We start from the raw sequence: 13,292 nt of genomic DNA on the forward strand, positions 1-13,292 counted from the left end.
CTGATTCTTGACAGTTAAGAGCCTTCTCTGTGTGCCAGATGTATGCATTCTGGGAAGTGCCACTCAAGGGTCACCACCTGTTTAAGACATGCGGAAATGTAGCCCCAAAATAAGTCATTATATTCACTTTATCACTTTATTCTTGGCTGGAAATGTTTAAGTTTTTTACCTGATAATTGACATCATCACATTATAATATTGTGCAGAAATATTTTTAACGTGTACTTCCTGCTTTTTTCATTGATACACTTGGCAGACAACTTGTGCAGTACAAGGTATAAATAAATTGATAATATATAATCAATTTGTGTTCCCTGGGTTTAAACCACGGCTGGAGTGGGACTCGTTTTCAGCCCTGGAGTTTTATGGTTTACAGCGGCCCACTTTAGTTCATGACTGACTATAATAAAATAATAATATAGTCAAATCCTCAGTAGCCTACATAAGTCTGCAATAGTGAACTGTTCTATGCAGCCTTACAATTCATTGTATTTTTTTAATATATAATTTCCAAATCAGTGCAAATACAGTAGCCTAAACAATGATTATTTTTGTTATAATCGTGCAATATTATTCAATTAAACGTATTCAAAAACTACTGAAATGGAACAACAAATTTGTGTTTTCCTATATATATATATATATATATATATATATATATATATATATATATATATATATATATATATATATATATATATATATAAAGGTGGATATTGAGATTACGAGTTATGTTGGGTTGAAAAAGTTTGATATACCAAGCAAGATTTATCAAGTGTACAGGGGAAAAAATTTGTACCATCATGTATATTGACAAACCTATTGGCCTACATTGTGTCAAAAAAAGAAGAAATATATAATGGACTTTTAACATTTTGTTTTACTTGATATTTATATCCATATGAAACGTACTTATTTCAATAAACTGCTGAGTTTTGCATCAAATAGATTTTTGTTACTCTTGGAATAGAGCATTCATTGTAACATCTATGACTTAGATGTAAAAAAATATATGGTACGTACGATTTTCTTTTAAGATGCCGTTTGTATCAAGTCGCATTCAAGTTTATTTTAAATCTTGACGTGCTGAAGTGCACTCACATACAGACATTTCTAAAAAACTTGTGTTCACAGGCCTTGAAAAGCAGAATAAAGCGGTGCATCCTGCGTTGTCCATGCATTTATAGTTGTTAATGGATCCTAATGCAAGAATTCTTCCAGTAAGTGGTCGGGATTTGGGACATAACCAACCTGGGCATAAGGCGGTGGGGACATCTCTCACTTGCAAATTATGCGAGTGGGGCGGCTGTGAGTGCTGGCAGTATAGCGACACCAACCTTCAACCCGGTGTAATAACAGCACTGGCCCTCGTGGCTAAAGAAAACAAACAGAGCCATCGGAAAATCTCACGGTCCTCCCTATGGCCTGGTTTGAACCCATAACCGGTTGCACTGCTAATGAGCTATACTGAGCTATACAGTAAAACTGCACAATACAGGAACATTCATTCAATGTTTCTTTTTCACAAAGTCAGAATTCTAGGATTGGTGGAGGCAAGAATTAACCACTATCCTGTAAATGACCCTGACAATGGACAAATGGTTAGTGAAGTAAGGTTTACGCTGTATTGCAGAGGGCTCAACAGTGATGTAAACGCTGTGCTTTGGGTTTTTTTTCAGTGAAAAGTTGTGAGGGAAGATATCTTTACGAGCCAAGATGTGCAACATCTATTTCATGCATTAATTACATTTTTTTCAGTAAAAATGTATTCAAATATAAACAAGTATTCTGACGTTTAAGTTACATTGTAGATGTTCTGCTGTCTTTTATCCCACAAAAGCTTTTGTGTACTGTGTATATATGGAAACAAGATAGTCTTGTTATGTTTAGAAGCAGGTGTCAAGGATAACGTGGGTATTTGAAGACTTGAGGTTTACAAGTTAGTGGCAGATCATGATATGATAACGCTATAATTTGTTTAATTCAAGATGACTAAAGTGAAACAGATTGCAGAGAGGTGGCGAGAAAAAGAGAGACAGAAAGATAAGTGACAGCTTGAATCATTCTGCCTTCTAAGTGTTTTGCAATTTGATCCATTTATTTTGTTCACCTGCAGCAATTTTAATACTACGTTGCCAGATATTGTGGACCAGCACAAACACATAGACACCCAGTTAACGTTGTGCTGTCTTCCTCCTCCGTTGCCTTCAGGCTGCATTTACACATTTCTGCTTTACTCCGCCCCCAAACCAATCCTTACACTGCATATATACCAAACGCAAGGCATCGCGTTCCTTGTTCTAGATTAATGGCAGGATTTAACTTCATGTTATGCAAATTTTTCGTTGAGTTGAATATTGTCACGTCACCCAATTTGCGTCATTTGCATCACCCTGCGCGAATATTTGCGTCTTTGTATTTATTTTTTTATATAATCTACTAGCGCAAATCGTCGAATTCGCATTTTGTGTGTAGGTCCCATTGCATGCACACACACACTATCAAACGTGTGGTAACACAATGATTATTAGGGCCACGGGCCCCTATCGGCGCTTTCATCTCAGCTCTCCCCTCTTATTCCTTTCATCTTCATTCTGACTGAGCTCCCCATCGTGCCTCTCCTCCTCTATCAAGTCTAAAATATGAAAAGCGCAGTACTCCAACATCGTAGATTTCACTCACTGTCTTTTTTTCAGCCATGCCATACGTCAGTCTGAAGAGAGACACTATAATGGCTTTGAAGAATCCCCTTTTTGTCTAATACTTAGAGCTGTATAGAGAGGAGAAGAGAACAAGTCATTTTTCCTATTCTTGTGTTTTTACCACAAGCCCTTTGCCTTATCACTGACATACAGAGACCCATTGCTTGGGCTCCTCAGTAAGATGCAGGATTTAGTCTGTCTACCATAGCTTTAATCTGTACAGCCACGGGCAAGAAAAAACCAACACTTGCAGGTCTTAGCTTTCGCAGCATTTGAGCTCTTTGACAAGGAAACAGAAATAGACAGGAAAGTCAAGCCCCAGATGACCCGCCAGTCAATAATTAGACAAACTGCAAAGATGTATGTTTGAGAAACTGTGAAGAAATCCTGCTGCAAATGTTGCATGGATATCGGAGGTGGCCACTTGGCCCTCTTTGTGTTTTATTTGGTTTGACAGTTTTTAAGTCACAAAACAGTTGTGCCACAATATCTCTATGGTGTCTGGAGACGAAGTAGAGACAGTTTTATATATTGTATAAAGCGTAGGCATACGGTATGCCCATACTGTAACAGCATACATAAGGTACTAGTGTTGACTCCAGTGACAGCAGTGGCTGTTCAACTGTCTAAAGGGTTTATGATAAAAGAAACGATGGCATTTGCCAGATACCTGCATAATCTCATGCGTAATCAGAGTTTACTGATAAGGTAGTGTCTTGCATGTATTTTGTGAACGTGAGCGTCTCTTTTATCATAAACGGTTATGACGCGTGTGCAGCAGGCACTTATTTTGACAAAACACGAGATGCACATGGTTCACGTGATGCAACAAAAACATATTTTGAAAACACTCCGAACACATATTTTGAATTTGCGCCCTTCAGAAGAACAGTCACGAGCCGCCACTGACTTATATTGCGAAGCCATTACAATAATCATAATCAATTAGGAGTCAGAGTTATTATTATAGGGATTTTATTATAATATTGTATATTTAAACACATTTTAATTAATCTGCGTAATTATTACAATTATTATTGATGCGTCTCTTACAGTATTGCCAAACACATTGACCTAACAGCTAACATCACTAAGCTTACCGCAATGCATTATGGGGTTCCCTCTTTAACACTTCATTAAAAAATTAGGCATCTTATGTAGCAGCATCAATTAGATACTTTTTAACAACCTTCGTGTTGGGTGCATGCATATTAAAACGCCTCCGCAGGCAGCTCACAAAGATTTCGAAACAGAGCAGATCTCTCCACTGACCATTTCTGTCTCTCGCACCTGAATGTTCAACCGGTTTCATCATCCTCCAACACTGCTGTGCATAAGAGCAACTGTAATGCATGCATTACTGGAGCATAACTCAGCACTATAGGATTCCTCAAACATAGTGTGAGTGTGTGAGGGAGATTAGTGTATAATTTCAGACCTTGCTGGGAATCGCCACTGGGCTCCAGCAGAGCGAATCAAAGTGGAGATGTAAGCCACATCACAGCAGTGCTTCACAGTACACAGCCCAATGTGCTGTATATAACAACACTTGTGCACTGCAGACTCACAGAAATCCAGACAATGTCAATATGGAGTACACAGGAGACACATATATAATGTACTAAAAGATTACACTTTTAAAAATTAGGGTGCCAAAAAATTTTTTTGCAGCAGTGACATAGAATTATTTTTCGTTCTCTAGAGAACCTTTCAAATCAAATGTATCATTTTTTCTAACTTTATTATAGTCTGTTAAACCTTTCCCACTACAAAAAAAAAAAAAAAAAACGGTGGATGTTAGTATAGCCTACTCTTCATACCCAGTAGTCTCTTGTCAGGGCTGTGATTCTTGTATAATTGGGGCAGATCTTTTTTCAAGTGGATACTGTTACACAGCTATAAAAGAATAGAGTGGCAGGAACAAAGACGAAAAGTGGAGAACGGTTGAGTGATGTCGTACGAGGGGGAGGCGAGTCTCATCCACACACTTTCTCTCCTCTCACTGGGAGCCTCGTGTAGCCTGTGCAATAGATTGCTCATTTCCAGCCTCACCCTACATTTCTTCTTTCATTAGTCTGGCCCATTTAGACAGACAGAGAGGGGCCGGCACCCTCGGCTGGTTGGAGTCACAATTATTAGTGACACGCTTATTCTGCCCCGCCTCCCTGCTGACCTCATCTAGAGGAGTATGGAGGTGTTGGGGAAATCTTAGACCTTACATCTTATTTGTTTCGTCTTATCTAAAAGTGGGCGAAACGACGCAAAAGTTGCACAGAGGGAGATAAAGGTCACTGTCGTCGGGGTGGGTGGGTCGATTTCAATTTGTCAGTGTTTTAAGTTATTTTCTCTGATGAAAAGCGTATTTTACTTCACTTAATCAGATTGAGTGTGAACAAATAAATCCTTTCTGATTAATGTACTTTTAAACTTTTTCATTACAGTTTTTCTTTTAAAACGATAAGCCTGATCACGTGTTTGCATTGCTTTAACGGACCGCCTACAAGCTTGCTTTAGCCTTTAAGCTGTATGGTCAACTTAATACTTGTAATAAAATCTACATATGTGCAGTTATGCAGTTTCTGTGGTATTATTTGAAATAGACTCACTCTTAAGGTCTTTTTATGTAATGAAGGTATACTGAGATCTAGAGCTGACTGTTACTTTTGAAATGTCAACTTTTCTGCCATTTTCATTCCTCCAGTGCCTTCAGTAACAATACACGCTAAATAGTTTTGCAGGTCACGTAGACATAATTACAGTCAGGGGAGTCACTTAACATTACATTATGCTAGACACATAACAACTTACTCAACACCATATGAAATTCAGCCTTAACTTGACTGCTGAACAGTAGATGTGGCCTTTTTTGCATGAGGTTCAGTAGTGCAGTAATTGGTCGGGTGGACGGTTCTCAGTGCTTTTACATTAGTGAAGGGCACATTAGGGTTAAATGGTGTTTGTGAGTCAAAGTATGTGAATGAGTCATAGTCGGTGTGGCATAATAAACAAGTGAGAAAACTGTGTCAGTATGGTTCAGCAAAAAATGATTACTGATGGACAGAGGTGCTCGGCTTAGCTGTGTGTTTGGCACGGACTTGCTCTCTTGTGAATACATAATTTACATTTCAACCTTCGGATGCAGCTAATGCTTGGATCTCATGATCTTAAAAGGTTTTTGCTTTAAAGGCTTATGGCTAAATGCTTGACATATTTTATAAGCAAATTACAGTTGCCTGGGTATGAATTTCTCTAAATTTTTGGACTACATTAGTTAAATTACTGTAAGTCTAGCATTTATGCAAACTCTTTCCAGACAAAAAGTATCCAAACCCTTATGAAAATTAACCACAAATAAATGCTGGGTTATTTTTTTATTTAGCGTTGGATCAAAGAGGGACAAACCCTGCCGTTGGGTAAATTAACCATAGATGTGTATAATAAAGGCTAGATGTCGACGTCCGCACCTGACGGCCAACCTCAAACCGCTCGCACACTCATAGCATTGTGTTGTAATGGTGCATGTACTTTTAAATAACCATAACTTGCTCGATTTTTTACAGATTTTCAAACGGTTTGGTTTGTTATAAACATCAGAGATGTACCTATGACACTGCGTACTTATGAATAATTTTCATGAAACATGTTAAAGCATTCAAAATTACAGCCACATTAATAAAGTTTTTTTTTTGCATTTTTACACTGCATGGTTTTAATACAATCCAAAAAAAAAAAAAAAAGTAAGTACCGCATTACTGTATATAACTTGTTTAAAACAACACAGTTTTGCAAATCAATTCAACCTAATATTTTTGGTTTTGTCTTGTGATTAAAGTAGTTGATATAACTTATAAAAACAAATTTAAATTGTTTACTTCATTTGTTAAGATAATGTAACAAAATACAGTATGTTGATTTAATATATATTTTTACAGTGCATTGTTGTGCGGTAGTAAACATACACTCACCTAAAGGATTATTAGGAACACCTGTTCAATTTCTCATGAATGCAATTATCTAATCAACCAATAACATGGCACTTGCCTCAATGCATTTAGGGGTGTGGTCCTGGTCAAGACAATCTCCTGAACTCCAAACTGAATGTCAGAATGGGAAAGAGAAAGGTGATTTAAGCAATTCTGAGCGTGGCAGGGTTGTTGGTGCACTGAAAAAAGTGCACAACGCATGTCATTACTCTAAAGAAGTTTTTATATTTGATCTAACTCAAAAAAATACATTTTCTGTCCAGCCATCAGTTTTATGTAAAAAATGTGTTTGATTTAAATTAAAAGTAAGTCCTGTTGGTGTAAAGTAAATAAATTTCTGTAAATTAAAGTAAAAATATTAGTTTCCATTGTCACGTGACTTACGTAACGTCATCCTGGTCGTGCGTGAGGACGTTCAGCTGAAGTTCAGCTTTCCGCCATCTTGTTATACACTGCACCGATGGATGAACTCCGCGTCGTACAATGGGATTCAAGAAAATTGGTAAGTAATTTTAAACATACGTTTTGGCGTATTATTAACATTATACATGTGTGATTGTACTGTTGTTTTACATACGGTTAGTATTACTTAGTGGTGTACCGGTCGGATCGCAGTTGATTGAGCATGACGGTTCGGCTCACATGCGATTCGCGGATTAATGCGCAAATTAAAATAGGAAACGTTTAATCATTTGCACGTGTTTTAAAGGCTTGCAGATGTTAATACCAAAGTGATTTTAAACAATTTCACAGCAAAAAGGCGCTAAAGTGGGCAGTTTATATACGCATGCGGATGAAAGTGTCTATATGCCCTTCAAAGATCAGAACTCTTGATGTGTAAACTTTAGCGACAGTTTTTCTACTTTGCCTCATACTGTAGTCGATTAAAATGCATTTGGCCAATAGAGCAATGCGACTGTTTATGCTGCATCTCCTTCCGGAAGCGCTGTTTGAAATTCGCGCTCCGTTTCTGTGTAATATTATGCACTCAAAACTGCACACGTGGAGAGACGAGCAAACATAAAATCTTTCGGTTCTTGACAGGGTCCATACAAACAAAATGATCTCCACAGTATTCTTTTTTTTTAAATAAAAACTTTTGTTTATGTCACAAGATGTAGTGAACATGTAAATGTCTAGCAATTATCTATTATTTGTTCAGGCCAATCATATCCCATCCCTGGAGAGACATCAGCAAACATTATGACAAAGACGTTTGCCTTACGCAGACAAGAGATTGTGGAAAACCAACCTACTGTTCAAGAACTGCAAGAAAGATTGCCAGAGGAGGTAAAAGCATTTATTTTATTATAAAATGTTAAAATGTGACTTGTACTGAATTAACCATAGTTTTTACCATAGGATGTAGTGCTTTTGAAAATGTCTTAGATGCTCTAATTATATATTCATTCAATGTTTTGTGTGTATATCTATTTTACAACTAGTTCTAGAAATAATTTTTTCAGAAGTGTATTTTCTGTTTCTCTTACTTTCAGATTAATGCAGAATTGCGCATCACGATCTTACCTTGAAAATCAAGATTTATGGCCTCTTTAGACAGACAGAGCTCTCATGTTATTAGGAGCAACGGTGGAGTCCTCCATGAAAAACTAAGGACACTATTAAAGTTATGGATCAGGTATTGGTTGCATGCGAACAAAATTGCTTGTGGCAATTAATTTAGTAGTATTTTGGTCTAAAATAAACAATACATCTTGAACATTTTGTAGAGTCTGGACGTAGAAATCAGAAGAGAAAGCCTGCTGAAGTGCCTGATTCATGTACGATTCATGTGAAGATGCAAGCTGTCTGATCAAAGAATACCAGGTAATGTTGACAATGCAAACTACTGAAATTTTCTCCAACCATGTTTGCCTTAAAGGGATAGTTCACCTTAAGATAAAAAATCTGTCATCATTTACTCATCCTCATGTTGTTCTAAACCTGTATGAATGTCTTTTTTTTTGATGAACACAAAAAAAATATTTTGAGAAATGATGGTAAACACACAGCAGATAGTGACCATTAACTTCCATAGTAGGAATAAAAAAATATGATGGAATTTAATGGGTACCGTCAACTGTGTGCTTACAGTCATTTATCAAAATATTTTCTTCATTTATCACAATACTTCCAAAATATTTTTCCTACTATAGAAGTCAATGAACACTATGCTGTGTGTTTACCATCATTTCTCAAAATATCTTCTTTTGTGTTCTTCAGAAAAAATACATTTATACAGGTTCAGAACAACATGAGGATGAGTAAATGATGACAGAATTTTCATTTTAAGGTGAACTATCCCTTTAAAGGAAAACACCACAGTTTTCCAATATTTTATGTTCTTACCTCAACTTAGACAAATTAATCCATCCCTATCTTTTTTCAATAAGTACACTTAATCTTTGTACAGTGTGTTGTAAATGTGTTAGCATTTAGCCAAGCCCTATTCATACCTTAGGTTCCAAACAGGGATACATTTTGAAGCCACCAAACACTTCCATGTTTTCCCTATTTAAAGACTGTTACATGAGTAGTAACATGAGTAAGTATGGTGGCACAAAATAAAACGTGATTTTCTAAGCGGATAAAAAGTGAGAACTATATTGTATGGCGGAAGAGCACTTAGTTTGCAGCACTCTGACCTCGGTCGCAGTAACATCATCAGAACTCTCCCTCAAATTCTAAAAAAAGGGGGACTAGTCAGGTATGATGGTGTAACTGCATGCTGTTTGGATCCTAAGGAATGAATGGTGCTAAGCTAAATGCTTAACATATGCACGCTACAGCAATTAAAGTATTAGCCCACTTCTGAATTAAACATTCCTCATAATTTACTCACGTCCATGTCATCTAAGATGTTCATGACTTTCTTTCTTAACTAAATAAAAGAAATTAAGGTTTTTGATGAAAACATTCCAGGATTATTCTCCATATGGTGGACTTCAATTACACACAAATGGCTGAAGTATTCTTCAGAGAATTTACGCTGTATGTCCTACGCCTTCCCTATTCTACTTACGGAACAAACGCTCGCAGCACCAGTTCTGTTTTTTCTGTAAGTAGAATAGGGAAGGCATAGGACAGGGCTATTGAAATCTTACCCTGGAGGGCCAGAGCACTGCAGAGTTTAGCTCCAACCCTGATCAAACACACCTGAGCAAGCTAATCAAGGTCCTCATGATCACTAGACAATCACAGGTGGGTAAGTTTGATTAGGGTTGGACCTAAACTCTGTAGTGCTCCGGCCCTCCAGGGTAAGATTTGAATAGCCCTGGCGTAGGACATACAGCGTAAGCTCTTTGAAGAATACAGAAAGCTGAAGCAAGGCGATCATTTGTGTCTATAAACCAAATACAGTTGTATTTTTTTTTAAAGGGCCGATCATTTCTTTGATAAGACACTTATTCCTCGTCTGGTATAGTTTAAAGCCCTTTAAGCTGCACTGAAACTAATTTTTGTCGCCTTGGGGTTCTGAGCATGCGTCAAAACCGCCGCCATCTTATATCAGGGGCCTTGTCATAGGAAGTAGGTAAAGCAGCTATCTCCGCCTGTACTTCGAATTCATGAACGATGCCAGACTTTTGTGCTGCGCATGGATGAAAGGGCTACTAGCACTATGCATTACAGTTAGAAAAAGTACATTTTCATAAAATCAAAACTTATTTTTTCCTGTACTAAAAACATGTCTGACTGTTGAAACGAACCAAAAGAAAACCAAGAAAATCGCGTTCATGGCGATTTATGGTGATTTATGGTGATTTTATTTCTGTTACACCATTGCGTACAATGACGCCGATGCGGGATTCCCCTGTTTCAAGATGGCGGCTCTGTTTGACGCATTCGGTCCAATGAACTGCCGTAGCCAAGGCGACATCTGGTGTACATATATATGCATAGTCCCTAAATTGGTCTCTGTTCTTGTATGTTTTTAGGCTGACAAGAGGGAAGAAGCGGAGAGGGAATTCAAAAAGACCACCATGGAATTTTTTGTGATCCGTGAAAGTGATGCTCCTAATCCTGCACTGGACATTTTCATTGATGATGTGGAGTAATAAATGAGTTGCCCTCTGTTGCATGTGCATGTTTGGACTCATTTGAACTGAACTTAAAATATCCTAATGGACTCAAATATAACTTTAAAGCCTTTCAAAAAAAAATGTCATGGACGTAGACAGTAAGCAGATGAGCCGAAGGGTGCAGAACCCCTCTTCAAAACTGCAGGAGTAAATTTGTTTCCTTTGACCCAGCTACTGAAGGTACATTTTTGAGCCTTTTATACAACATTAACTGTAATACTGTTTACTAAACCTGATTTGTTTTATCTTGATTAAGTTTTATGGTTTATCTATCAACCATAACTGATTCTTATTTAGAATTTACATTTTATCCAGTGTGTCTACAAATACTAAAAACTGTTATACAGTATGTGTTTTTATAACAATACTATACATATTGTTGAAATGTTTTATGACAAATTGTCAAGATTATAATGTGTTGACACTGTTAGACAGTGTGTATTTGTACAAAAAATGTATATTATGACAAAATAAATTGTCAAAAGTTTGATGCTTGAAGTCATTCATCTTAGACAGATGGTAAAATTACACATTCTGAAAGTAAATAAATTTCTTTATATTAAATTAATATTTTAAATTGTATTTGGTTAGATGTAAAGTAAAAATTTTGCGTCAACTTGTTGAATCAAATCCTTTTTTTAAGTTTAATGAAATGTCAAATATACTTTGTCTTAATGCATTAACGTAATTATTTTACTTTGTATTTGGTTGGATATTTGGTTTGATGTAAAGTAAAATAATTAGGTTAATGCATTAAGACAAAGTATATTTGACATTTCATTAAACTTAAAAAATGTATTTGATTCAAAGATACTTTTTGCTTTGGCTAAGTAATGGATAGTTCATTTTGTTCAAAGTAAAAATTTTAGGTTGATAAAAAGTAAAGTAATTAGTTGTAACAAGTTGACGCAAAATTTTTACTTTGATCCAATGAAACACTTTTTTCAGTGTGCTAGAGGGGCCGGTCTGAGTATTTCACAATCTGCTCAGTTACTGGAATTTTCACGGACAACGAGCTCACCAAAATTGGACAGTTGAAGACTGGAAAAATGTTGCCTGGTCGGATGAGTTTCGATTTCTGTTGAGACATTCAGATGGTAGAGTCAGAATTTGGTGTAAACCGAATGAGAACATGGATCCATCATGCCTTGTTACCACTGTGCAGGCTGGTGGTGGTGATGTAATGGTGTGGGGGATGTTTTGTTGGCACACTTAAGGCCCCTTAGTGCCATTTGGGCATCATTTAAATGCCACGGCCTACCTGAGCATTGTTTCTGACCATGTCCATCTCTTTATAACCACCATTTACCCATCCTCTGATGGCTACTTCCAGCAGGATAATGCACCATGTCACAAAGCTTGAATCATTTCAAATTGGTTTTTTTGAACATGACAATGAGTTCACTGTACTAAAATGGCCCACACAAATGCTAGACTTTAACTATAATAAAATTATTATTAATTATTGTAAGAGGAAATGTTTACGCAGGTGTTTTGAAATTGGTTGGAAATCAAGCATCTGGGTTAGAGATAGAACAATTTAAAATATAAGATTTATTTAATAATTTTGATCACTAATTTCTTCGAAATGGAGAAAATATCTAATAACAAAAAATGAAGTAGATGTGTTTAAACATTTGACTGGTATTGTGTGTCAAGCTGGCCACATCTGTTTTTGACATTAATACGTCAGTCCTACCCTATGATAGTTCAGAAGTGTAAGTGTTTCTGTCACATACCATGAATTTTTAACTGTATTTTGGGCAGAAAGTGTACGCCATTGGCATTAACTTTCTCTTGATGAATTCTGTCACATCAGCACTGTGTGACTAAGTGAATTAGATCCATACACCATCCAGTAAGATTGAAAATGGTCAGTGACAGCTGGCCTTTCTGGATAGATAATTTATCTGTCAATCATCTCTGCAATTATAGCAGCATTCGCTCAGATGAGGCCGTGTAGAAAGTCGTTCAACTCAACTGAGAGTCAACTTTGATGTCCTGGACCTCCTTTTGTAAGAACTGAGAAGCCCAGTTTTTGTTTCAATCACGCTTCGCCTCACACGGCTCTTCTTGGGCCTGGCACTCGCACAAGGAGCTGGGTGTGTTGGATCTAACCTTGGCCTTTTGAGTTCATAATTCATTCTCCCCAGCCAGCACATAAATGACACAAATGACTCATAATAATGAAATAATCAGACTCTGTAAATGAAAACCCTTTTGGAATTAATTCACGAGGTTCTGCATCCTCTGCCCTCCAGTTTCTGATTAAATGAAATGAGAAAAATTGACAGTGACAACGAGTGGATTAAATATTAACCACACACCGACTGAAAGAGTGGGTTTAGCTTGTGTCAGTTAGCTTGTTGATTTACACGGGCATCCTTGTGGCGAAAACACCAGCGAGAATGTTGCCGGAATTTCATATTGTGATGTCATGAACAATTCGGTTTGCCTGTTGAATTGAGTCAGCTCAGAGAGGAAGCCATTTGCAAGATATACCGAAATAATTGAAGTAACAGAAAAGC

The 13,292-nt window shown here is 36.9% G+C and overlaps 1 protein-coding gene and 1 long non-coding RNA gene across 4 annotated transcripts in view; both read left to right on the top strand.

The window, feature by feature from the left end:
- The window catches only part of grid2 (glutamate receptor, ionotropic, delta 2), a 462,370-nt gene that overhangs the window by 370,829 nt on the left and 78,249 nt on the right, over window positions 1–13,292 (top strand). The gene's annotated exons all lie outside the window — the stretch shown is intronic.
- On the top strand, window positions 6,883–11,251 carry LOC135718992 (uncharacterized). The gene is made up of 5 exons (XR_010520988.2): window positions 6,883–7,187; window positions 7,848–7,975; window positions 8,182–8,324; window positions 8,416–8,512; window positions 10,621–11,251. It is a non-coding gene; the product is annotated as an uncharacterized lncRNA (long non-coding RNA).

This window comes from Paramisgurnus dabryanus, chromosome 11 (assembly GCF_030506205.2).
Source record: "Paramisgurnus dabryanus chromosome 11, PD_genome_1.1, whole genome shotgun sequence".
Taxonomy (NCBI): domain Eukaryota; kingdom Metazoa; phylum Chordata; class Actinopteri; order Cypriniformes; family Cobitidae; genus Paramisgurnus; species Paramisgurnus dabryanus.